Source organism: Telmatherina bonti (assembly GCF_933228915.1).
Source record: "Telmatherina bonti genome assembly, chromosome: 16".
Classification (NCBI taxonomy): domain Eukaryota; kingdom Metazoa; phylum Chordata; class Actinopteri; order Atheriniformes; family Telmatherinidae; genus Telmatherina; species Telmatherina bonti.
This window is the reverse complement of record NC_136614.1, coordinates 15,370,279-15,396,316: the sequence shown is the minus strand read 5'-3', so window position 1 is coordinate 15,396,316 and position 26,038 is coordinate 15,370,279. Positions and strand designations below refer to the sequence as shown.

Sequence of the window (26,038 nt, the reverse complement as noted above, 5' to 3'; positions counted from 1 at the left end):
TGGAGAGGACTGGACTGAAGGACAGCACAGAGGCACCAATCATGTCAGCACAGGAGCAGGCCCTGAGCACCAGGGCCATCGAGGCCCAGATCTACCATACCAGGCAGGATCCCAGGTGCAGCCTATGTAAAGGAGCCCCTGAAATAATCCAGTACCTTACAGCAGGGTGCAAGACACTGACATGCAAAGAATACATGGAGCGCCATAACCAAGTAGCCAACAGAGTGTACAGGAACATCTGTGCAGAATATGGACTGCAGACCCCTAAGTCCCAGTGGGAAACTTACCCCAAGGTGATGGAGATTGAGAGTGCTAAAATCCTCTGGAACTTCCAGATCCAGACAGATAAAATGGTGGTGGCCATGGCCAACCAACCGGACATAGTGATCATGATAAGCAGCAGATGAAAGCCGTAGTGATCAATGTATCCATCCCCAATGATGGAAATATCAGGAAAAAGGAGCAGGAGAAACTGGAGACATACCAAGGCCTCAAGGAAGAACTGGAGAAAGCCGGGAGGGGGAAAGCAACAGTAGTACCCATAGTGATCAGAGCACTGGGGGCCGTGTCCCCCACACTGGAGAAGTAGCTCCAGCAGATACCTTGTGAAACATGAGACATTTCCAGTCCAGAAAAACACAGTCCTAGGAACAGCTAAGATACTGCGTAGGTCCCTCAAGCTTCCAGGACTCTGGTAGAGAACCCGAGCGTGAGAGATGAGCAGCAACCCGCCCTACCCTGGGGAGATGGGAGGGTGGAGTTTTTTGTTTTTTTTTTATTTATCTACATCTTTTCCATAGACTAAGACATATAACTGTAAGGTTATATTTGCTCGGGTTTAGCACACCAGCTAATGGCGTGTTATGTGTTTAGCACTCCAGCTAAATATTGTTTTTGACTAGCACTCCAGCTAGCTCGAAATGGCTCGAAACCTCCCTCATACCAGAGGGGATGGGGACTCTGGGGCTCATTCTTGTGTCTGCGGAAACAATATCTCGAGCAAGGATCCAGGTCTGCTCAAACTGCCTCAGGCTGGAACAGGCCCGGGCGGCTATTCAAGCCCCTGGTTCATGCACACACTGTGCTTCTTTCACTATGAAATGACATTCCGATGTACCTGCTGTAGATCCTTGTGGTGTGGATCAGTGATTTTTTTCCCAATATAAGGAAAGCGGACCCAGACCACTGACAGTACCGTTCAAAGGTTCAGAGCTTCCAAACACCACAATATCAGTTTTTTCTTTAGTTAAGTGGAGAAATTTTAAATCTATCCATGCTTTCAAATCACACAAGTGTTTGGTCTTTAGTCTTTGGAGCCAGGGTCTCCAGCGATCTCACATAAACTACCTTGAGCTCTTAGCAGTGTTTCTCACCATGTCCCAGTGAGACTGGACAACACAACGGTGGTGACCTACATCAACCATCAAGAAGATTGCACTCCTGCCAGTTACACACACTGGCACACAGACTGATCCTGCAGCAAGCACTTCCTATCACTCAGGGCAACGCATGCCTTTGGCTTTCAGAACAGGGAAGTGGATCCGCTCTCCAGGGTTGTGCCGATGGTGGTATGGTGATTGCACCTTGCACCTGGCTATTACGAAATAGGTGAAGTCATACTTCGGCAGAGCTTCGTTGGACCTGCTTGCATCAAGGGAGAATGCGTAATGTCCGCTGCTCTTTTCAGTGCACAACCCGAGCACGCCAATCTGAATGCGCTGGCACACGTCTGACCCTGCTTCCTACTTTATGCTCCCCCCCCCACTAGCTCTTGTGTCCCCCACGCTATCAAGAGTGAGGGAACAGGGACACACACTAATCCTAATTGCTCTGCACTGGCCGGCAATGCATTGGCTAGTGGAGTTTTATCAGCTTTGGTGCGGGCTGCTTGCGACAGCAGGTCCCACTTTGTCGGGATGTGCTGTCGCAGGCAGAGGAGAGAGTGTTCCAACCGCACCCGGAACGTCTGGGACTATGGGCCTGGCCCATCAGTGGTTCAATTTGAATACAGTGGGGCATCCGCAAAGTTTGATTAGCACTATTCAGAGAGCGAGGGTCTCCTCCACTCGGTCACTCAATGAATGGAAGTGGAAGGGGTTTTAGGAGTGGTGTCACAAAAAGGGGCACATCTCATTTCAGTGTTCTGTGGCTGATTGACAAACGCAGGGCTTTCTCCACTGTTCAAGTTTACCTGGCTGACATTTCTGCATGCTATATTGGTTTTGAGGGAAAAATGGCCAGTTATCATTTGTTGGTCTGCCGTTTAATGAGAGAGGCACGCAGGTTTTCTAGCTGTTTCCAGGCCCCTGGTGTCCTCATGGGACATGGCAATATTCTTGAAGGGTCTATCTGGACCTCCTTTTGAACCACAAGAGGATGCTGACCTCAAACACTAGTCGATTAGGACTGTGGTGCTGCTGGCTTTAGCGTCTGTAAAGCATGTCAGTGATATCCCTGCTCTCTCAGTACATCCTTCATGCACTCAGTTAGCCCCAGGGGATGTGAGGGTGTCACTCAAGCCCAATCCACCATTTGTGCCCAAGGTGGTTGGCTCATGCTCTTCCATTATTCTTGTGGCACTCTCTCTACCGCCTTCCTCCTCACCCGAAGAACAGCTGCTTCATAAGTTGTGTCCTGTCTGTGCTCTGTGAGCTTACATAACAAGGACACCGGGACTCCAGGAGAGTGACCAGTTTTGTTTTTTTTCCTGGGCTAAGTCCCACATGGGCTGGCCCATCACAAAGCAACAGCTCTCCCACTGGATTGCAGATGCCGTTGATGTAGCTTGTAGGAATTGTGGTTTACAGACACCGGTGGGCCTGCATGTTGATTCCCCTCTAGGCCTGGCTGCATCCTGGTCCCTCTTAAGAGGAATCTCCATGCAGGACATTTGTGCAGCTGCATGTTAATCTTTACTCCTGGCTTTCATTTGGTTTTACAAACTGAATGTCTCTGCCTCAAGTGTAGCACACTCAGTGTTTCACGGTGGGAGCTCAGGGGAGCAGACTGCCTGTCCTTAAGTTCTGGTGGTCACCTGAGATAAGCTGTCTGGCATTCTGAGAGAGAACTTTAGGTTACTCACTTAACCCTGGTCCATCGGTTACACCCTAATCACATCCTGGAGTTTTTTTTTTTAGTTTTGGTTTGTTCATGACTTAAAAACACCAAAGGAGATCATTTTAAGCACTGAGAAAAGTGATTTTTTGCATATGTCCCCTTTAGGCCTGACTCTCCCTGCTTGGAACTTTAATGAAGTAGGTACCTCATAAGTATCTACTTTCCCTGAAAAACCCCAAGTGGAAACACCGGGAAACCTTGTATAGTATGGTTGGATAAAGTGGGTACATGTGGAAAAGGGACATTAGACATGTACTCAGGGGAAGCCTGAAATCCGTGCGCCTACCTTCTGGTTGGAAGATGACTGCTTTTCCTACTTTGCTCCAGCCATTAAAGACGTTGAACACACTTATTTTAAATCGTGGACCCACTGAATTTTCCAGGGCATGTTCTCAAATGGCCACCTGTGAGTCCCTGGGACTCCATACATCCATCCATTTTCTTGCCCGCTTAGTCCAATGAAGGGTCATGGGGAAACTGGAGCCTATCCCAGCAGTCTTTGGGCAAAAGGCAGGGTACACCCTGACAGGTCGCCAGTCCATCGCAGGGCTTCCTGGGACTCATTACATTAAAAAAATCTATCAACATCACTGTCTATCATAATGTAAGAGAGATGTCTGTCACAAGCCACAGACCAATAAAAACAAAAAACTGACAAATGTGTGATCACTTGTTGTTGCAGCGCTGTGTTGTTTGTTGATCAATGGAAAATATTGAGGTGATAATAAGCTTTTCTTCTGTACAAGGTCTTTTCGTCAACACTATTTTATACAACACTGCTCCTCCTGTTGACCGAGGCTTTGTGCATGCAGATCTGATTGGGATAAGATGGGATTTTTATCTGCTGCATGATCTTGAAAACCAACTTTTTCATTTCAGTGTTCCCTGCAGATGTCGAGCAGATGTTGGTGATTTCAGAGGAAGTTCCTTGTTAATGGAATCTGGACAAGAAAGACCTTGAGTCACATCTCATAATAGAGGAACCAGAGGAACTATGGCCCAGCCAGGACGCAGAGCCGATGATGTACTGGTGGACAATGTCTCAAGTTTACCAATGATGATAGCTACTGTAAAGAGTGAAGATGATGAAAAAGAATTTCAGCCTTGGTTATATTCAGCGCTTCATCAAACCCAAACTGAAGGCAACACAGACATAGAAGCTCCAATCAATAACCCAGCTGAACGGATTAAATCAGAACCTGATGAAGAGGACTGTGGAGGATCAGAACAAACCAGTAATCCAGACCCAAATAGTTATTTACAACTAAATAGTGACAGAAAGGCTTCAGGTTCTTCTCAGATCAAACATTTGTCACATATTGGAATTGAAACAAAGGGTGGTGATAAAAGATGGAATGTCAGCAGGGCACATGGATCAGATGCAAACACTGATGTGACCATCAAATCACTCGGCTCTGAATATGATGAACAGTTTAACTCACAAAGAGCTCGTCAAAAACACTTAACAAAAATGTCTTTCAGATGTTTGAACACTAAGAAAAGTTTAAAAACATTGCAAAATGTAAATTTACAGAAAAGAGTCCACTCAGGAAAAACAAAAGTCACTTGTGACATCTGTAGTAAAATCTGTCCTCATAAATTAAATCTTAGGATGCATATGAGGATCCACACAGGAGACAAACCATTCAGTTGTGATGAATGTGGACAAAGATTTAGTCGAAAGACTAATTTTAACCGACACATGAGGATCCACACGGGAGACAAACCTTTCAGCTGTGATGAATGTGGACAAATATTTAGTCGAAGGACACACTTAAACCGACACATGCGAATCCACACAGGAGACAAACCATTCTGTTGTGATGAATGTGGACAAATATTTAGTCAAAAAACACACTTACACCAACACATGAGAATCCACACAGGAGACAAACCATTCAGCTGTGATGAATGTGGACAAAGATTTAGTCAAAAAACACATTTAAACCGACACATGAGAATCCACACAGGAGACAAACCGTTCAGCTGTAATGAATGTGGACAAATATTTAGTCGAAAGACACACTTGAATCGGCACATGAGAATCCACACAGGAGACAAACCGTTCAGCTGTAATGAATGTGGACAAAGATTTAGTCAAAAGACACACTTAAACCAACACATGAGAATCCACACTGGAGACAAACCATTCAGCTGTGATGAATGTGAACAAAGATTTAGTCGAAAGACTGACTTAAACCGTCACATGAGAATCCACACAGGAGACAAACCAGTTGTGATGAATGTGGACAAATATTTAGTTGAAAGACAATCTGAAACCCACACATGAGAATCCACACAGGAGACAAATCAGTTGTGATGAATGTAACAAATATTTAGTCAAAAGACAGGATAAATTCAACACATGGGAATCCACACAGGAGCGAGACCATTTTCTGTGAGGTGCTTCTCTGCTTAGGCTGCTGCCCATACGACCCGTCCCCAGATAAGCGGCAGAAGATGGATGGATGGACAACTTACCATTATACTTTTTTTTTTTTTTTTTTACATATTTCTATTTTTACTGTAAGTTTTCAACAGTTTTATTGCTTTTTTCTTTTCTTTTTTACCATCAGTTTTATTTAAAATGGTGTAAATGGAAACTTAAAAAAAAAAATAAATTCCAGACACAAATTTAAAATTTTCACTGTTTTTTCCTTCTTTGCTCAGATACCATACATAATTACTGAACCTTGCAAACAAAAACAAAACCATCAGCCAACCTCTCCATGCAGCCTACACAAACATTTTGCTTCATGGTGATTCAAGTGATGAACAGCAGCTTGTGGTACTTTGTGTTAATACTTTGTTGAGCAATGAACAAACGTTTCTTATTTTAATAATGGTTTAAAAATAAGCATGTTTGCCAAAAGCAGTTTGTAGAGACCCCCTGACTCAAGGATAAGACTTTACTGATGATTTTTTTTTTTAGGTTTAATGGCAGTAAACCCGCAAATTCACCGTAAGAGCTGGGAAATACACAGAAAAGGCATTCAAGTGACAACCCGACTGTCACATCCATTACAATAAATTTAAAACTGGCAGTAAACTCATAAAATTGATTTGTGGCAATATCAACATGCAAATAGTCCCGTTACATACATATTATACAAACCTTGTTCCTCTAACAAGGGGGCTGCTATTCATCAAAAGAAAAGACTATATATTCGTCTGTAAAACATTTTTACCGTCTTTTTAGTCGCCGTTAAGTGCGCTCGCACCACCACAACTAATGGGCGGAAGTACCTTCAAAATAAAAGCGTTGACAGAACGTTAACAGTAGCAAGTGCGAAAATAAAATATTACCTTAAAAATTACTTGTGGTTATTTACACAGTTTATAAACTGTCCTACGAGATTTGCATGTGCAAGTCAAGTCATTTTTGGCGAAAGGTCTCGTAACCCTTTGGTTTGCATCACTGGCGCTGTTGATAAACAAGCATACCACCATGCAACCTCCATCTGAATACTGAGGAAGCATTAAGCCTTTGCTTCAATTGAAGTGCTTTGCGTTTTGGCTCCCTCACCCCTTACCAGTTGGTGGCGGTAATACGTCATCTCGTTGTTTGCCAACTGCCAATGAAACAAGTAGAAGCAGAAGACGAAGAAGAAAAACGCACGCGACAGGAGGAGGATCGGAGCTGAATAAAACCTTGTATTGAGGGAAGCGTCGTCATGAAAGGTGGTGAGAATTTACATTTCTTGCTGTGATGTGTTCTGATTCACCATTAAGTGCTAATATTCCCCCCAAAAAATTGTGTGGTTACGATGTTTAGCTTCCGAGTCACAAAATGTATAAAGGGCAATTCCGCTGAATTTTTAAAAAACTAGACTGCTGTACGGTGTGTTCAGACCAAACGTTTTGAGTGTCGAAAAAGGCACAAAACGCTGAATGCTCTACGCTGGTCACTAAACTGCCACTTTTGTGTCCGACGCCCAAAACGCTCCTGCCGCGTCTGCTGCTTGTGTCTGGAGCGAGCGGCAGACGCGGCGGAAAAGAGAGGAGGGAGTCGGCGCTTTTATTTCGGTCAGTTTAAATGATAGCGGATTCAGTAGAGCGATGGCATGGTTTTATTTAACAAATAAAGCTAGAGAACGTCGTTGTAGGGCAGTGATAGTCACTTAATGCAACAAGAGCCGCCGTCCCCAAACAAGGCGTTGCTAGGCAACGTATCCTGTTACGTTGCCAAATCAGTAACATTCAGCTTTTTAGCAAGGAATTGTTATCCTAAATATTGCACAGAGTAATAGCATCTCAGCCCCGTGTCTGGGTTACCATATACTGTATATAAAGAGATGGACGGAGTCTCAGTGACGTCACCCATAGGTTTCTGAAGAGCTGAATTGAAGCTCGGTGGGCGGTTCGTACCGTCGCCATGTTGGCCGCGTCATGCGCGTCGTCTCGGCCGGAAAATACAAATATGGGCAAAGAGGTGGAGCTGAGAGGGCAGCCGTGAGCGTCATGGCGGATGATTGACATCGAGCGAACTCTGAGCTTTCTGTAGCGAAAAACTAACCGAGCTAACCCCAAGATAACGGGAGCTACCCAGCTAACGGAGGTAATCGGGCTAAAGCTAAGTCATGTTGTTAACCAGCTAAAAACCGCGGTTGTTCTTGACGCCAGAGATTGGTACCTGTCAATCAAAAGGACACGCGCCTAAACTTGCCGAACTTCGAGATTAGATTACTTTAAAACGAGCGAGTTAGAAAAAAATTCACTCCCCCCACAGTTGTCATGAAGATAAACCTTACCTATAAACCGAAAATGGATTTTTGAACCAGGCTGTAGGCATGTTTATTTCTGCTGTGAAGTTGGCCTTTTTAACATGGGAGTCTATGGGGATTTGCTTTGTTTTGCAGCCAGCCCCTAGCGGATGAAGCGGGGACTGCAGTTTTATGCACTTCCGCATAGGCTTCACTTTTAACCGCCGGAGCTTGCCGCTTGGGTTCACCACAGAAATCCCCCAGGAGCTGCGAGCTGATCGCTCTGATTGGTTGACGCCCCGTGTCAAGCGGCCAAAGTTCAGCTTTGCCCATCTCTGGCTTTTGGCACATCGAACGCACGTCAAGCTTAAAAAAACTTCTTAAACTTTCGGCGTGTTCCGCGCGGAACGCTGATGCCCAAAACGCGACGCGATAAAGCTTGCCCCACCCTTGCCGCGCCTCCACATAGACTTTTCACGGAAACCTGCCGCTCTTGATGCTCAAAACGCGTTTGGTCTGAACACACCATTAGACCAGGTCCTGACAAAAAACTACAAGACTTAGACCCCTCAAACCAGGATTGAAATACTCCACATACTATGCAGAGTTATTAAAACATAGTTTCTGATTTGTGAAACCTTTAATCTATTTGGGAAAATGCAAGTTGTGCTCATTGGGGGGACTTTTTTTTTGACATTTGAACCACATTTGCCCAGGTCCTAACAAAAAAAAAAGCTCATACTGATGCAAAAAATAAAATAAAAAGATCTGCGAGATCTGCAAAGCACGTCTGTGATGCATGGACATCTAAAGAGAAAGCACGTCGGGCAGTTGCATGAGACGGAGTCTGACTCGCCTCGGTAAGATTACCTTCTACGCTCACTGGCAGACTGACACATAAGTAAAACATATTGTCTGACTGACTGTGCCTGACTAAAGTATTTTAAATTAAATGCGTGCAGTTTGAAGAGAGTCACCAAGGACACGCATCTGCAAAGGCAGCAGACGTGCATTCTGCAACAGGCGACTGTCTTCAGAGTCAGTCTTTGGAGATGCTGATTTCCGATATGAGACCGCTTTCTATGGTCGAAGGTTTTATACAGATGATCAAACAGTTCAACCCGGACTACACGCTGCCCTCTACAACCCATTTTACCCACTTTATAAGGCAACTTTTCTGAAGGTAATTTTTTAAAATACACACACAGTTCACTTAAGCAATCACACATTTCATGTAGAAGCAATTATATACATTTCATATTGGCAATATCACACACACATTTGATGATTTATGTAAAAAAAAAAAATCACACATCTAATACAAGCAATCACAAATTTAATTTTAAAGCAGTTATATGTTTAAATTATGCAAGTAAATATTTATTTACATTTTAATATGTTCAAATAGCTGCTATTGTTAAAATGTTAAAACTTGTATGTTTAATAGTTTCTGATTACATGGTAGGTTTTGCATTTTAAATATTTACAAAATTCAACTTCTGTAATTAACGTGGAAATGAAACTGTCAAGCAAACTAACATTATTTACTAGACCCATTCATAATCCCATCAATAATAACATTTTAAACGTGACAAATATCAACATTTACAAGAAAACCGTAGCTTAGTTTTATCTTTTGTAGCAAGAGCGCCGCTATCATGCAGTACCGTAAACGGTGATGTCACGTGTTTGGTTGGTTCTTTGGCTGTGAGCTGAATGAATCCATGCTACCTACAGCATTAACACAATTAAGAAGAGTGGTACAATGGAGGACGAAACTGAAAGACTGAGTGAATATAATAATCCCATTGCCTACGCTTTCGAGCCGATACGTCGGGTGAGTCTAGCAGTGATGAGGAGAGGAGGAAAATGCGGAGCCGGTGCATCTCTATGAGGCGGAGCGCACTACCACCTGTGTAAGTGTGGCTGCTGTTCTGTGATGCCCACAATAATGGAGTCGATCTGCTGCCAAGAGGCAGACTTAGACCATGTCTTGCACGGTAAATCGTGCATAACTGAAGTTCGCATTTTTTATTTATGTGCCGGGAGGTGGACGTGTTGGAGATGGCCATGCTGTCCCTAAAGGATGTCCGAGCGGAGACACTGGAGTGTCCGGTCAACAGCATGTAACTGTGAGAAAAGCTAGCTAATGTTAGAAATCACTGGTGGTTTAATCTCAAATAAAATCAACGGTGCAGTGAAACAGTATGCAGTATGATGGAAAAGATGCAAACAATATTTCCATTTGCAATTAGCTAATAAAATTTCTAAATTTATTTTGCTCCCAGCTAACGCTGCTAGCTAATTACTAGATAAACATTAGCATTAGCTAACAATAACATTAGGAGCGCGTCTTATGTGTGAAGTTGTTTCCTGCTGTCAAAACATTTTTAGTGTATAAAAACTGTAATTTTGTTATTACAATAAAGTTTAAAGATAAAAAAAAACCCTTAAGTTAAATTTATATTAGCTTGTTGAACAAATACAAACAAAACTCAGGGCCAATCGGAAGGTTCTTCCTCTTCAGTGCTGCCAACCAGCGCAGAAGCACCGTTCTTCTTTTTGCAGAAGTTTGTGAAAATGAACTGTTTTGCCCTCAGCCCGAACTCCGTAAAACTCATTTTTACACCCGGGAGCAACGCAGTAGTGCCCCCCTTCTGCCTCCTCTTCTGTTTTGGTTTACAAGTCTCCATTGTTTACTCTGTTGTCTCTCTTAATTTGATGCGCACAATGGAACTCTCATCAGGACCGCAAAACCAACCAACCCCGTGACGTCACCGTTTACGGTACTGCAAGATGGCAGCGCTCTTGCTACAAAAGATAAAACTAAACTACGGTTTTCTTGTATATTAATATTTTTCACGTTTGGAATATTATTATTGATGAAATGATGACTGAGTCTAGTAAATGTTAGTTTGCTTGACTGTTTAATTTCCACTTTAAAGGTGAAGGAGATCATAGAAGAGCTCCCTCTCACTGACTGCTGGGGCATATCTTGGGATTTCATGTCATTTCATAGCCAAAGACTGGAAAATGAAGACTTTAAACCTCCCCACTCTACCTCTGGAGGAGAGGGACACTGCAAGCATCATTGTGTGGATGGAGGAGGTCATTGAGAAATTTGACATCTTGCCAAACAAAATTAATGCAGTAGTGCATGACACCAGGTCCAACATGGTGGCGGCAACTCGACTGCTGGAGGAAAAACATGGTTGGTCTTCAGTCCGCAGTGCTGGGCACACCCTCCAACTAATTGTCAACAGTGCCCTCAAAGACCTCAGCATCAACAAAGCTGCTGGTGCTGCAAGAAACTCAGTGGCACACTTCAGGAACTGAAGCAGAAGCAGCAATAAATGAACACTGCAGAGCTCAAGCTGATCTAGGACATCGCTACTAGATGGAATAGTACAAATGACATGGTAGAGAGACTCCTGGAGCAGCGCTAGTCAGTCACTGCAACTCTCTCAGACCCTGAGGTAACACCAAGAGGCAAGCATTACTTTGACCTGCAGCCAGAGCAGTGGGTGCTGCTTGAAGAGCTGGTGAAAGGGTTGGTGCTTTTTGAATGTTCAACTGTTCACTACCTCAGTGCACAGGAGTATGCTACTGCTTCTTGTCTTCCACAGCTGGTCAAAGCGCTGCAACAGTCCATGCAGCAAACCAAATTTGAGACAAGCTCAGGAAAAACCTTTCAAGCCATTGCAGGAAAAGGAATAAGTGAGAGATGGGAGAATCTTAACACTGTGTCTGCAGAGAGACAACTCACTTGTTCTTGCAGCTGCCATTGACCCAAGATTCAGAAAGCTGAAATTATCTCACCCGAAGATGGCACAAGGGTGCGAAGTACAATTGAAGTTCTTGCTATCAAAGTAACAAAGTCAGAGACTGGGATGCATGATGACCCTGTGTTACAGCAGAAGAGGAGGGGTTGTGTCCCAGGGGAAAACTCGGTGCTGGATAATCTGCTTCAGTCTGACACAGACAGTCTGAGTGAAGAGGAGTTTTAATTCCGAATAAAAGTTAATTCCACTTTAAACTGATAAAAAAAAAAAAAAAATACCATGAATACACTTAATTTGTAATGCTAATTTCTATTTGGAATTAAACTTAATTTCGATGTAATTGGCTGGTTTATTTGCATTTTTATTCCGATCTATTTAATTCCTCTGTCATGTAAACCTTCATTCCACTCTTAAGTTAATTCCGGTCGTTCTGCACATGCTCGTTACCTTGTCCTGTCCCGATGTCGCACAATGTTTTGCCTCCCGTGTTCGGTGGTCTTTCTTCTTCTTCTTCTCAGTTGCTGCAAAAAGTGAGGTAGTATGCTCGTGTTGAGCTGGTACTTCAAAATTGTAATAAAAATAGCAAATAAACTGGTACTTAATATATAGTTTTTACAAGTTATGACTGAAAAGACGATAAGCAGGGAGCCAACTTTATTTCCGGTATATGGTATATACGTCATGTCACGTGCACCCTCTGTCCAATCAGAACCCTTCTTGACCCACCGCTCTAAAGAGGAATTAAGTGAGGACGTGTTTCATGTAAACGTTCATTCGGAATTATTATCTTCATGTAAACGCGTAAGAGAATTAAATTAATTCAGAATTATTTAATTACAAATTATTAATTCTGAAATAAAAAAAACACCATTAAACCATACCCAGTGTAACACAGTGTAGAGACTTTTGTAATTGTAATAGCAGCGTCACAGGGGGTTTAGAAGTGGGTATACTTAATGCTGATTGAAAAAGAAGTGGGTATACTACATATACACGCACATATAAGTATAATAGTACAGTGTTGTCAAATTCTAGTCCTGGAGGGCCGGTATCCTGCAGGTTTTTGTTGTCTCCATGCTCCAACACACACCTGACTGACACTCAAACAGGTTAACAAGAAGCTGCTGGATCCATATATTTGAATCAGCTGTGTTGGTGGAGGGGAAACAACAAAAACCTGCCAGATTCCGGCCCTCGAGGACTGGGTTCTGACACCCCTGTAATAGTATGTTTTTTTTTGTTTTTTTGTTTTTTTCCATTTTATTTAATTTCATTTAATATATCCTGGACTGTGGCCTCAGCTAGAAGTTTGCTGGTTCAAGCCTTGGCTATGGAAGGTTCTAACAGCGGACTTTCTTTGTGGAGTTTACAGGTTCTCCCTGTGTATGCAACATGCATGCTAGGTTAATTGGTTCCCTTTAAATTGTCCCTTGGTGTTTGTGTGAGCGTGAATGGTAGTTTGTTTCTCTGTAATAAACTGGCAACTCATTCAGGGTGACCCTGCCTCCCACCCAGTGACTGCTGAGATGAGCTCCAGCTTCCTGCAATAAATGTGCCCAAAATAATACAATTTAGACTGCACGGTGGCATAGTGGTTAGCACTGTGGCCTCACAGCAAGAAGATCCTTGGCTGGGGCAAGGTTTGGTCAGTGACCTTTCTGTGTGGAGTTTGCATGTTCTCCCTGTGCATGCGTGGGTTCTCTCCGGGTACTCCGGCTTCCTCCCACCGTCCAAAGACAAAGTTGGGTTAATTGGTCACTCTAAATTGCCCCTAGGAGTGAGTGTGAGTGGTTGTTTGTCTCTATGTGGCCCTGCAAGCTGTCCAGGGTGTACCCTGCCTTTCACCCAAAGCCAGCTGGGATAGGTGACCAGCTCCCCGTGACCCTGAATTGGATTAAGCGGTTTGGAAAATGAATGACTGAATAATACAATTTATTATATTTTATTATTGATTCAGCTACATAACACATACCCTGCGTTTAAGTCACTATGCGTTGACTTTGGTGGAAATCCTCCACCAACTCAGATGGTAAATATTATTTATAAAACATTATTTATAAATATTATTCCACCAAAGAACTGGCTCTGAGCCGCATTACAGATCCTGGCCAGTATGGACCCATTGTGCTAAAGGACTCTGACCCAGTTCTGTTATGCGAATTGGGACCAAATCTTTGGTGGACTCCAGGCCGGGTCTGGAGTGGATGTGAGCCCAAAGTGTACCAAGTCTGACTTGGACCCCACCTGGATGTGATGTGGGCTGGATCATTTTTTATTGGTATGAGATCCAGTCAGACAGGGAATTTAAACTCTGGTCCTCTGCCACTGTCCTGCAGGTTTTACATGCTTTCCTTCCACAGATTGAAGTGATAGGGATCAGTTGGTTCAGTTTGGCACAATAAGCCATTAATCTAGGTGTGCTGAAGATGGGAAACATATAAAACCTGCAGGACTGTGGTCCTCAAGGACTGGACAATAACACAATAACTGTAGCTGTATTCATTTTTAGGAATCTCTTTTCTATGTTTTAGATGTAAAACCTCATCTTACCTTGATACAGCAATATTCTAAAAGAACTATGAGAAATGGTTTGGTCTCAGATCTCCTCACATGTAACCAATAGACCATAAATGTTTTAAATATAAAAACAGTATTATTCTAGTACAACATAAACTGCTTGTTTTTACAAAAATTAAGTTTTAAAACTTTATTACAGTCAAAAGTAATAGAATCTGGCACCTAAACCTTTATCATGTTATATTGTGAACGCATATCAGTTTCAAAGCAGTTTAATTTACTGATTCTTTCAGTTGAGCTGTGAAAACAAACAGAATCTCTAAAATTTAGCCCTGCCCAGTTAATGCCTCTTTGGTTTATGCATGTTTTTACCAGCCATCATGAGAAGTTGCAGCATCCTGTTAGAAGATATCCAAGAATAACTACTTGTACAAAATTATTTCTGAAAGTGCTCTTGTATTTATAATATATATATAATATTAAAATTTTTTTTTATTTTTTTTACAAGTGGTGCAATATAAATACATGTTTTTCCATATACAATGAATGACAGTGATTAATAATCGTGATGGCAATATTTAACAAATAAGTGAGTATTGATCATAATCGTGCAGCCCTAATCGATATTCTACTTAAACAACAGCTAGGGATTTCAAAGTATCTTGGAGACTGACTATTATTTGTTTCTGTTCTCTACAGAGACAGGCTTGCTGGAGAGAAGCTACACAGCCTGAGAAGGATGAGATAAAGACTTTTTATGGAGGGAGCCTCATCAGGAAAGAAGGTGAGGTTTTACATTCCTTGGTATTATGTATTTGCCTTAATCAGTAAAGGGTAATATTCCAGGGAATTGTGTGGTTTAGTCCTGTTGGAGTGGCAGAATGGAGGCTCTTTGGCGGTGATGTGGACTTAGTGTTGTGGTATTACACCAAATATTGTATTCTGTGACTTCAGGACATGCTGTAGCATTTTACCAGCTCCACTTAGCATCAAATGAGTATATTTAAGCATTAAAGGTGAGAATTCCTCCGAATTACCTCCACCTACTTGTACGCTAATAACTAAGGTTATAGATGCTGAGAGTAGTATCAAGTAATATATTAAGTAATTGTTTATTTCAGACATAAAAAGAAGGATGAGGCTGAAGTTAGCTGCCGATTCGCCATATCTGTAAAGCGTGATTCCATAGTTTTTGGGAAGCTAGACTGCATTAGACCATGTGCTGAGAAAAAACTATAATACTTAGTCATCAAACCTGGCCTGAAATATTCCACATACTATACAGATTCATTGAACACTTACATTCTCCAAACCTGGACTGAAATATTCTGCACACATCACTACATCAATCAGCAGATGTCACAATTTAGGCCTGACTTTCCCTGCTTGAGTGTTGATAAAGTATCTACTCAGCCCCAAAAACACCAAGTGGAAAGACCCTGAAACCTTATAGAGTGAGGTCTGGTCCAGTATTTAAAAATGGAAAAGGGGCAGTAGACATGTATTCAGGAGAAGCCTAAAATCCATCCACTGATCTTCTGGTTGGGAGATTACTACTCTGCCTCCTTAGTTACAACCATTAAAGGGTTTTATTTCCCAGAAATTGCACTTTTTCAGGTTAAAATGTGTGTATTGGTGTTGGCCGGAAATGGCAACATCCCTGGAAGGCTTTCTTTTGAAGACGGTCGAGTTTTTCTGTCTGCGCGCTTTGTTCACAGCAAAACTGTCCACAAGGCTGAAGTCTCGCAAATGCGTTTTTTTTTTTTGTTGTTTTTTTTCTTGCCCCCAGCATTTCGTCATCCCGGGAAGCTAATTGCATAAACCCACCCCTGTTCTAGACCTAAATACATCTGTTTGCCTGCCTCAGTCACAGTTATCAACAAGCATTGAGAAAATGTGGAAACTGTGGCTCCATGTCCACTGCTCGGTTGTCTGTTGCCAAAACAAACACCAGAATGTTTTTGCTCTTCCTTCATCAGCGGACCAAACTACCAGGGACAATTGGATTACATTAGGTTTTGTTGAAAATGCACCTGCATCTCTGGCGGCTGCGGCCTGCTTGTGCATTTTGCAAGCTATTGGGGAAAAACCAGGTGAAGATTGCATCAACCCTGCTGCGGCTGAAAAAAGGGGCATTTGGAACTTTAAGTGGCTCACCATCCATGCAGTCGGTAAGTTTTGCTATATATATAATAACTGATATAAAGTTATTTTTTACTGTGGCTGAGACGTGACTTAACCTGATGCAGATAATGCTAACGCTAATGCTAACGAGACAAGCCTAAGCGTTTAACCTCCTGCTGTGTACAAATATGCCCCGTGTTTAATTTTCTTATATCTTGTGCTCTGCCACGTAAATATTTGTAAATGACTTCTCTATTTATAATTTTTTCACGCCTGCTACCACACAGTAAGTACAGTATTCATGATGGATGTAGCTTGCTCTCCATGACATGGCAGCTGTAATAATGATTATTTAACAAGGTGACCGTCTGATATTGGCACCTATAGGATATCGGCAAGGAGGATATTTTATTTCCAATCCTCGTATTTATTCACCAAACCAGAATGCAAACTTTCTATTCCTGACATCTTCACTTCATGTTTGTAAAACGGGAGCTGTGCAGGATTAATATCTGCAGCTGCAGCCTCTATGGATGTGGAGGTCTGACTCCTGGTATGATGGATCTAAAAGATATGTTTTATTTTATTATCTACATGCAGTGAAGACACAGAGGTTAGGAAAAGTTGTCTGTGTATAACTGTGTGAAATAAAATGTGTGTTTTTAATATTCTATGTTAATATTTCAGTGTGTGAAAACCTGTTGTATTAAGCTTTTTAAAAAAAAAAAAGTCTGCAAAGCACTTTGTGTTGCCTTTGGCGTGAAAGTGCTTTATAAAGTTTGATTTGATCTATTTGTATTACAATATTTTATTACTCTTAAACTGCAGCTATTTACACCTACAATCTATTTATGTGATCTGATATTTTTATAACTTGTATTTGCAGATTTTAGTCCAGCACATCTCATGGCATGCACAGCACCAGCGGTCTACTGATGTCTACTGATGTTGGAGCAGATTGACCCTGCAATGCAGGCAACAACTGGAACACAGCTGTCATCAAGGACTTTCCACTCTCTCTTCAGAAATACAGGTTTGTCGTTTGTTTGATCAATTTTACATACAGAAAATGATAACACATCAAACACATATACATTCTTAATGGAAGCGAAGAGGCACTTTTCTTGCTTGTTCTGATGTCAGTATCTGGTTCTGAGCAGAAAAGGAACCAGGGTGACAGCAGTGAAGGTGAGATCTCAGCTCAGTCCAGAGGAAGATGATGATGAAGAGTGCTGTGGAGGCTTGCTCATCCGGGTCCAGAACCACGAGAGTCCACATAAAACCCAGAAAACTCAGCTTCTGTGTTAACAGAATAAATAACTAAGAGTGAAAATTATCATTTTTATTTTATTACATTGAAATGAGCATTGATCTTATTTCTGTACACTAATAAAGATATTGTGTTTTAAAGAGCTTTATTTTTTTTACTTCAGGTTTACATTTTACATTCAGAAGTCAGATGCATTAATGTGTATATGGTGAAGTTGTGTATTTACTTTAATTCAATTGCTTTTGTCCTAAGTGACTGCAGCAAAGTTACTATTTGTTATATGTAATATGAAATGGCAAGAACATAAATAATCACCTTTTACAGTTATTTGCCATTTGAGTAGCCATATTTCTGAATTTTTGGGCATTGAAGAGAAACTTGCCTCTCATTCCCTGACAGGTAAATGTACATAATCGTGCTTATAAATGTTTCCTGCATTTTGTAATGAAAAAGCATTGAAGCAGACTGGTTACACGCCAGGATGTTGGGTCAGACAGAGCAGTTTGGACCTGCTTTATCCTTCTCAGCACCTAAGGAAATGAAAAAAGAAATTTTATTTTCTAAGCACAGTAATAATATCTTGCTGCCTGTTAAGCTGCACATGCCAACAGAGACAATTAGACCAACATAATAGATGGTAAGTGATGCTGGAATATACAAAACACGACTATTAGTCAGCAGGAAGCCTGATCAATGATACAAGATATATGACTGCATGTTATTTATCTGTACAGTAACACAGCAGCCCACATCAGTGGTTGCATCAGCCAGAGATCTCATGTTGACATAACGACATTTTTCACACTCCTAAAATGGGATAAAAAAAATAAGCTAATTGGAAAAACACTTGACGGTAAATAAAACCTCAATAAAAAGCGCAGCTTCGTGAAACTCTGTGTGGTTAAAATGTGTGTGTGCTTATCTGGGTGCAGACCGGCCGGCAGCTGGACACTGACCGGTTCAGTCAACATCCGTTTAATTTTTTTACTACTGTAACTTCGGATTGTGTTAAAAAGTACATTTGTTGATTAAAAAACGGTCCAATACGGAATAAAACTGAGACGTATTAACATGACCAACATGCCTCGTTGTCAACATGCTATCTGAACAGGCAAGGCGAGCAGACATTAAAAGTGACGACTTTACCATTCAGAGACAGTTTGTTGTAAACATGCTCCTTCCACCATCTCGGTATCTTCTCTCTAAGGCTCAGAGTCCGGTTCAAACATAAATACTGAATTCAGAAAGCTGCTGTCAGGTTAGCTGCTATCACTAGCCGCTATGTTTTTAGCATGGAGACTACTGGCCTCGTCCCCCTTCCGACTCCAGATATCCAGCGATCAATCAGCGAGCACCTCATTAACATTTTAATCCATATCCAGGTTGGTGAAAATCTTGCGTGAATTCTAGCGAGAAAAGGTTTATTATGAATAAAGTGTCAGAAAAAGCACTTTTAAAAAACATTTTTGTTTAATAAGTTTTTAAACAGTTATTTAAAAACTGTTAGAGGACAGTGGGCACATGAAAAGACAAGGTTATGACACCTTTCACAGATGAAAGCTGGTTCACACTGAGCACATGTGACAGACGTGACAGAGTCTGGCGACGCCGTGGAGAACGTTCTGCTGCCTGCCATGACTGGTTTGGCAGTGGGTCAGTAATGGTGTGGGGTGGCACTTCTTTGGAGGAGTTGGGGGATGCTTTAGTTCAGGTCTGTGAGGAGATCCCTCAGGAGAACATCCGCCGCCTCATCAGGACCATGCCCAGGTGTTGTAGCGAGATCATACAGGCACACGGAGGCCACACACACTACTGAGCCTCATTTTGACTTGTTTAAGTACATTACATCAGAGTTGGATCAGCCTGTAGTGTGTTTTTTAATTTTGAGTAACTCCAAATCCAGACCTCCATGGGTTGATACATTTGATTTTCATTGAACATTTTTGTGTGATTTTGTTATCAGCACATTCAACTTTGGAAAGAACAATGTATTTAATAAAAATATTTCATTCATTCAGATCTAGAATGTGTTACTTGATTGTTTCCTTTGTTTTTTTAGCTGCTGCTGTCACGTTACCTGCTGTCACTAGTTGCTGTTTTTAAGCATCAGACATACTGGACCCAGCCCCCTTCCTGCGCTGGACTTCTAGCAATCAATCAGCGTGCACCTCATTAACATTATTTAAGCTAACATCTATGTTTTTCAAAATCCCCTATGAAATCTCATGAGAAAAGTTTAAGAATAAAGGGTCAGAAAAAGCACTTTTTAAATTTTGTTTCATTTAATTTTTTTAAGAATTATTTAAAAACACTAAGAGGACAGTGGAGACATGAAAAGACCAGGTTGTGACTCCTTAAAATAAATAGATAAATAAAAATCACAACAGAATTTTCAGGGGATCTACTCAAATTGCCATCTGAGTCCCAGAGACTCATGACATTGAAAACCTATCAACATCACTGTCTATCATAGGGTAAGAGAATAATAATAAACAAAAAAACTGACAAATTTGTGAGGACCCCTGACCACTTGTTTGTTGCAGTGCTTTGTTCTGTTTGCCACCTCGATCTTATCAATGGATAAGATCGAGGTGGCAATACAAGGTCTTCTCTGCAACACTAAATATTTTATACAACACTGCTCCTCCTGTTGACCGAGACTTCGTGCATGCAGACATTTTAAAGGTGTGAATTAGATGTTCTGAAGAGAAGATGAGATTTTTATCTGCTGCATTGTCTTGAAAACCAACTTTATCATTTTATTTGTTCCCTGCAGATCTCAAGCAGATGTTGGTGATTTCAGAGGGAGTTCCTTGTAAATGAAGTCTGGACAAGCAGGACCTTGAGTCCCATCTCATAATAGAAGAACCACAGGAACTATGGCCCAGCCAGGATGGAAAGAAGTTTATTATGGGCTGATGGACAGTGTCTTAAGTTCACCAATGACGATAGCTACTGTGAAGAGTGAACATGATGAAAAAGAATTTCAGCCTTGGTCATATTCAGCTCTCCTTCATCAAACCCAAATTGAAGGCAACACAGACATAATAGCGTTGATCAATAACCCAGCTGAACAGATTAAATCTGAACCAGATGAAGAGGACTGTGGAGGACCACAATTAACTAGTAATCGAGATCCAAATACTTATTTACAACTAAATAGTGACAGAAAGGCTACAGATTATTCACAGATAAGACATTTGTCACATGTTGGAACTGAAAGAAAGAGTGGTGATAAAAAATTGTATGTCAGCAGGGCACATGGATCTGATGAAAATACTGATGTGAACATAGAATCGTTCAGCTCTGAAATAGTCAAAAAGTCTTTCAGCTGTCTTAACACTGAAAAATGTTTAAAAACATTGCAAAATGTACATTTCCAGGGAAGACTCCACTCAGGAAAAACAAAAATCACTTGTGACATTTGTAGTAAAATCTGTCTTCATAAGGTGAATCTAAAGATGCACATGAGAATCCACACAGGAGACAAACCATTCAGCTGTGATAAATGTGGACAAAGATATAGCAGAAAGACCAATCTAAACCGACACATGAGAAAGCACACAGGAGACAAACCATTCAGCTGTGATGAATGTGGACAAAGATTTAGTCGAAAGACAATCTTAAACCTACACATTAGAATCCACACAGAAGACAAACCATTCAGCTGTGATGAATGTGGACAAAGATTTAGCAGAAAGATATACCTAAACCAACACATAAGAATCCACACAGGAGACAAACCATTCAGCTGTGCTGAATGTGGACAGAGATTTAGTCAAAAGACACATTTAAACCAACACATGAGAATCCACACAGGAGACAAACCATTCAGCTGTGCTGAATGTGGACAAAGATTTAGTCAAAAGACACATTTAAACCAACACATGAGAATCCACACAGGACACAAACCATTCAGCTGTGGTGAATGTGGAAAAAGATTTAGTCGAAAGGCAACCTTAAACCAACACGTTACAATCCACACAGGAGACAAACCATTCAGCTGTAATGAATGTGGACAAACATTTCGTCAAAAGACAACCTTAAACCGACACGTGACAATCCACACAGGAGACAAACCATTCAGCTGTGATAAATGTGGACAAAGATTTAGTTTGAAGACACACTTAAACCTACACATGGGAATCCACACAGGTGTGAGACCATTCTGTTGTGATGAATGTGGACAAAGATTTAGTTTGAAGACGCACTTAAACCAACACATGAGAATTCACACAGGAGAAAAACCATTCAGCTGTGATGAATGTGGACAAAGATTTTGTCGAAAGTCACACTTAAACCGACACATGAAAATCCACACAGGAGACAAACCATTCAGCTTTGATAAATGTGGACAAAGATTTAGTCTAAAGATATACCCAAACGAACAAATGAGAATATACACAGGAGACAAACAATTCAGTTGTGATGAATGTGGACAAAGATTTAGCAGAAAGACCAATCTAAAGCGACACATGAGAGTCCACACAGGAGAAAAACCATTCACCTGTGATGAATGTGGACAAAGATTTAGTCAAAAGACAACCTTACACCGACACATGAGAATCCACACAGGAGACAAACCATTCAGCTGTGATAAATGTGGACAAAGATTTAGTCTAAAGGTATCCCTAAACCAACACATGACAATCCACACAGGAGACAAACCATTCAGCTGTGATGAATGTGGACAAAGATTTAGTAAAAAGACCAACCTAAAACGACACATGAGAATCCACACAGGTGAAAAACCATTCAGCTGTAAAGAATGTGGACAAAGATTTCGTCAACAAACAAACTTAAACCAACACATGACAATCCACACAGGTGTGAGACCATTCTGTTGTGATGAATGTGGACAAAGATTTAGTCAAAAAACACACTTAAACCAACACATGAGAATCCACACTGGTCTGAGACCATTTTTCTGTGAGGTTTGTGGTTCATCATTCTGGTGGCTTGAAACTTTAGAAGGACACATGCATGTCCACACAAAATAAAAGCTGCACAATGCAAATCTGTAAACAACGTCTTGTGTACATTGTAGTTCTGTGCATGTTAGAACATCACAAAGGTCATTTTTTGTTTTTCGTTCAACTATTGAGTCAAAATCTAAATCTTCCGGGCTTTTATATTTTTGTTAACAATGCCGAAGGTATTCTTTACAGGAAAACCATTTATCTCCATCATGTCACTTAACATTTAGTGGCAAAAATGCTGATTTGCTTAAGTCCCGATACTTTGGAAAACATCTTTATACATTGGACAACTTTGGCAATTTTGTTATTAGATAAGAAACGTGTCATCTGTGAGTTGTGATAGTTGAAATTCTATGTCTGCTGCCGTGATGCCATTAAATTAAATAATTAAATTAACTTAATATGTACAGTCATCATTTCTGTAACAAGAAGAAATAAAGGACTTGGAAGACAACCTTGTGTAGCGTATTATCATTAACATTGACCTGTGATCCAATGTCGGAGCAACAGTGGGTGTTTTAATTATTAATTTGCTGTGTCCTTAGACAAGCGGACGATCTCGGGGCACCACCCAGCCCTAAATTTGTTATATGTTCGGGCAGGGAATACCGTAATGTGACAATGATATTTGTCTAATAACAGATAACCATCAGTCTCAGAATACGCTTACGTAAGTTCTCGTCAGAGGGAACAAATCACTTCTCAAAGATCAATCACGCTACCACAACTTCTTAAAATATAACACACTTTATTAAAAACCACAGCGGTTAAAATCATCAGGCACAAATGAAATTAATAATGTAAACTAGAAATAGCGTCAGCAAGCATCAAATACTGAATTAGCCAAGAGAGAGAGTATGGAAGCTCGAGCCGAGCCAACAAAAATGTAAAATAAAATTATTAAAGTTAGTTATGTAAGCAGCTTACATAACTTACACAACTAGGAAGGTTGGAAAGATGGCAAGTCTAATGAAGTTAACTAAATATGTCAGGGTAGACTATCAGGCGGATACCGGGGGAACAGATTTAAAAAGGGGCAGCTTCTGCTAAGACAACAGCTGGATCGGAGACAGTGGAATAATGGGTCAGCCTTACCCAGAGAACCCGAACCTTGGGTCCAGTGGGCAAGAATTCAGTGGTCGTCCTGATACTTGTCCAAAGAGGACCTCCGCAGAAGTCAGGAGCTCGCCTGGAACCGCCTGGTTCGACGTCTGAAGCTGGACCCAACTCCGATTAGAATCCACGGGTCACGGGTGCCGGCAAAGTCCTGGGATCAGCTGGAGTAGTGACGTTCGGGTCGTCCGTACGTTACTGGTCACAGTCTTTGCTGGGCCAGGAGAGTAGCTTCGGTGGTGTGTCAGAAGCAAATAAACTGTTCAGCCAGAATTGGATGAGTTTTCTGGTGTTAAGGAGTCGAGCGAGCTTACTGTAATAAAAAACGAACACGGCACCAGACGGACAAAAACACTACTAAAGCAAACATCAAACGAAAATGAAGAGAAAAAAAAACAAAAAAAGAGAACAAGAAAAACAAGACAAGAGAAAAGCAAAAAACAAAAGAAGGGAAAAAAGAAAGCAAGAGGAAACAAAAGGACAACAAAAGAGGAAAAAAACAAGAGAAAACAAGAGAACGAGTTCCGGGAAGACCCGCAGTTAAATTTGCCGGCACTCTGGGGCGGACTTTAGATTATCCAATCAGAGCGCAGGGGTCAGGACATGGGTCTGAAAGTTTGGTCAAAATACTAAGTTCTTGGGGAATTAAACTTAACATTTTTCCAACCTCAAAACATGTCTATAAAATCCATTTATAGATGAGCAAAAGTATGAATGATTCTTATAACCATGAACCTTAAAAACAGTTTTGCTGCTGTCAAAAGAGGAAAAAGGTTTGTTAACAGGTACAAGACATTTCAAATACATTTCATCGATGGTTTTCACTTTCTACGGACCTGGTGGGTCAAGAAATCATTTCCACACAAGTTTGAGTCAGAGTCGTTAATAACAACAGCATATAATACATATAACACTGTGTATTTAATCAGCCTGAAATGCATATCTCAACCTGTTTGAGGGCGTCTGCTAGATGGCGCCATTGCTCCATCCAAGGAATCACAGAAATTAACTAACTTGCTAACTTCTGTGGATTTCACATCTGAAAAACGGTTAAAGTCTTGGATTAATTGAGAAAGTCAGGAGAGTCCATTTATCCAGGTGTGTTGAGGGTGAATTCAGGATTTTATACAGTTTTAGAGTTCAGAGCTGAAAGGTCCTGCTCTGGAATTTGGTCTTTGTGTGCTGTGGATACAAAGGGACCTCCTGGCGTGATGGACAACAGGCTCTTACCAGGGTCCAACTTCAAAAGGGTGTCACAGTCTGTCTGTGTAGACATTTCCTACCAGGAACAAGATAAAACCAGCAGGGTTCCTGGTTTAAAGTGGAGGTCTGTCTACCCGGATTAAGATGGATCTGATTTTTAGGGCTTTCATTGAGCCCTGTTTTGGAGATGTGTGGATGGGCTTCCTTTTGAAGTAGAAAGTCATGAGTTCTTATCTGATTCGGGGGTTAATTCGGCCTTGGGAGGTTGCTACACTTGTCTCTTAACTTGATGGATGTTGAATCTAGGGGTTGTGCCATGGGCCTGTACAACACTAATTTTTTATGAAATGCACTGACGACTCTCAAAAATCTGCATCCAAGGCCAAAGCTATTTATTTATTTATGTCTGCCAGGGATGAAACCTGATTGTTCCTCATCAATAATATGGTCTAATCCTACTTTTAATCTTTTGGCAAAGATCATGGCAAATATCTTTGGATCGAGATCAATCTAAACTAATTGATCTCCAGTTGTCACAACTTTAATTCATCTTTGGTTTGGGGAACAATTTAATGAGGCCTTGGCTATGAGTGTGTGGTAATTCTCCTTTATTTTTGGCTTCTTCAAAAACCTCCACTAGAAATGGAGCTGAATGCTTCCCAAATGTCTTGCAAAAGTAATTTATGAGACCATTACTACAGGGTGACTTCATGTCTTTAAGGGAGCCAATACACTTTTGAACTTCTGCTAAACTACACTGGTCAGAAGTTGATTAAATCCTTGTCCTTTTTTATACCTTTAATAAATGCCTTGATGTTTTTTGTCACTTTCAGAATTAAAGCATGTAACTTCTTATAAAAATCAATAATATGCAGGGATATATTGCTTTTTATCTTCACATATTTGGTCATCAATTTTGAGTTTAGACAGGAAAGATAATTCATAATTAGTTTTTTTCCTAATTAAAAAAATATATTGTGCCTTTTTATCTTTGTTCTAACGATTTTTTGTTTTGTTTTGTTTTTTTCATAAATTTTGTCTAATTTGAGCTCCCCTCAGAGAGATTTACTCTTTCAGACAATCCCAATATTTTGGTAATTATTTTGTTTTTTTTTTTGTTTTCTGTTTTAGTTTTGTAAATTCTCTTTCCAAATTAAATAGCTACATTCCTACTATCAGATTTCATTAATTCCATTTACCATTATTCTTTATTGCTTTAGCCTAATTCTT

The 26,038-nt window shown here is 40.9% G+C and overlaps 1 long non-coding RNA gene across 1 annotated transcript; it reads left to right on the top strand.

The window, feature by feature from the left end:
- Positions 1 to 6,711: 6,711 nt before the first annotated feature.
- LOC306767313 lies at positions 6,712 to 17,563 on the top strand. The gene is made up of 5 exons (XR_013771616.1): positions 6,712 to 6,798; positions 14,819 to 14,903; positions 16,099 to 16,290; positions 17,130 to 17,276; positions 17,404 to 17,563. It is a non-coding gene; the product is annotated as an uncharacterized lncRNA (long non-coding RNA).
- The last annotated feature ends 8,475 nt before the right edge of the window (positions 17,564 to 26,038 follow it).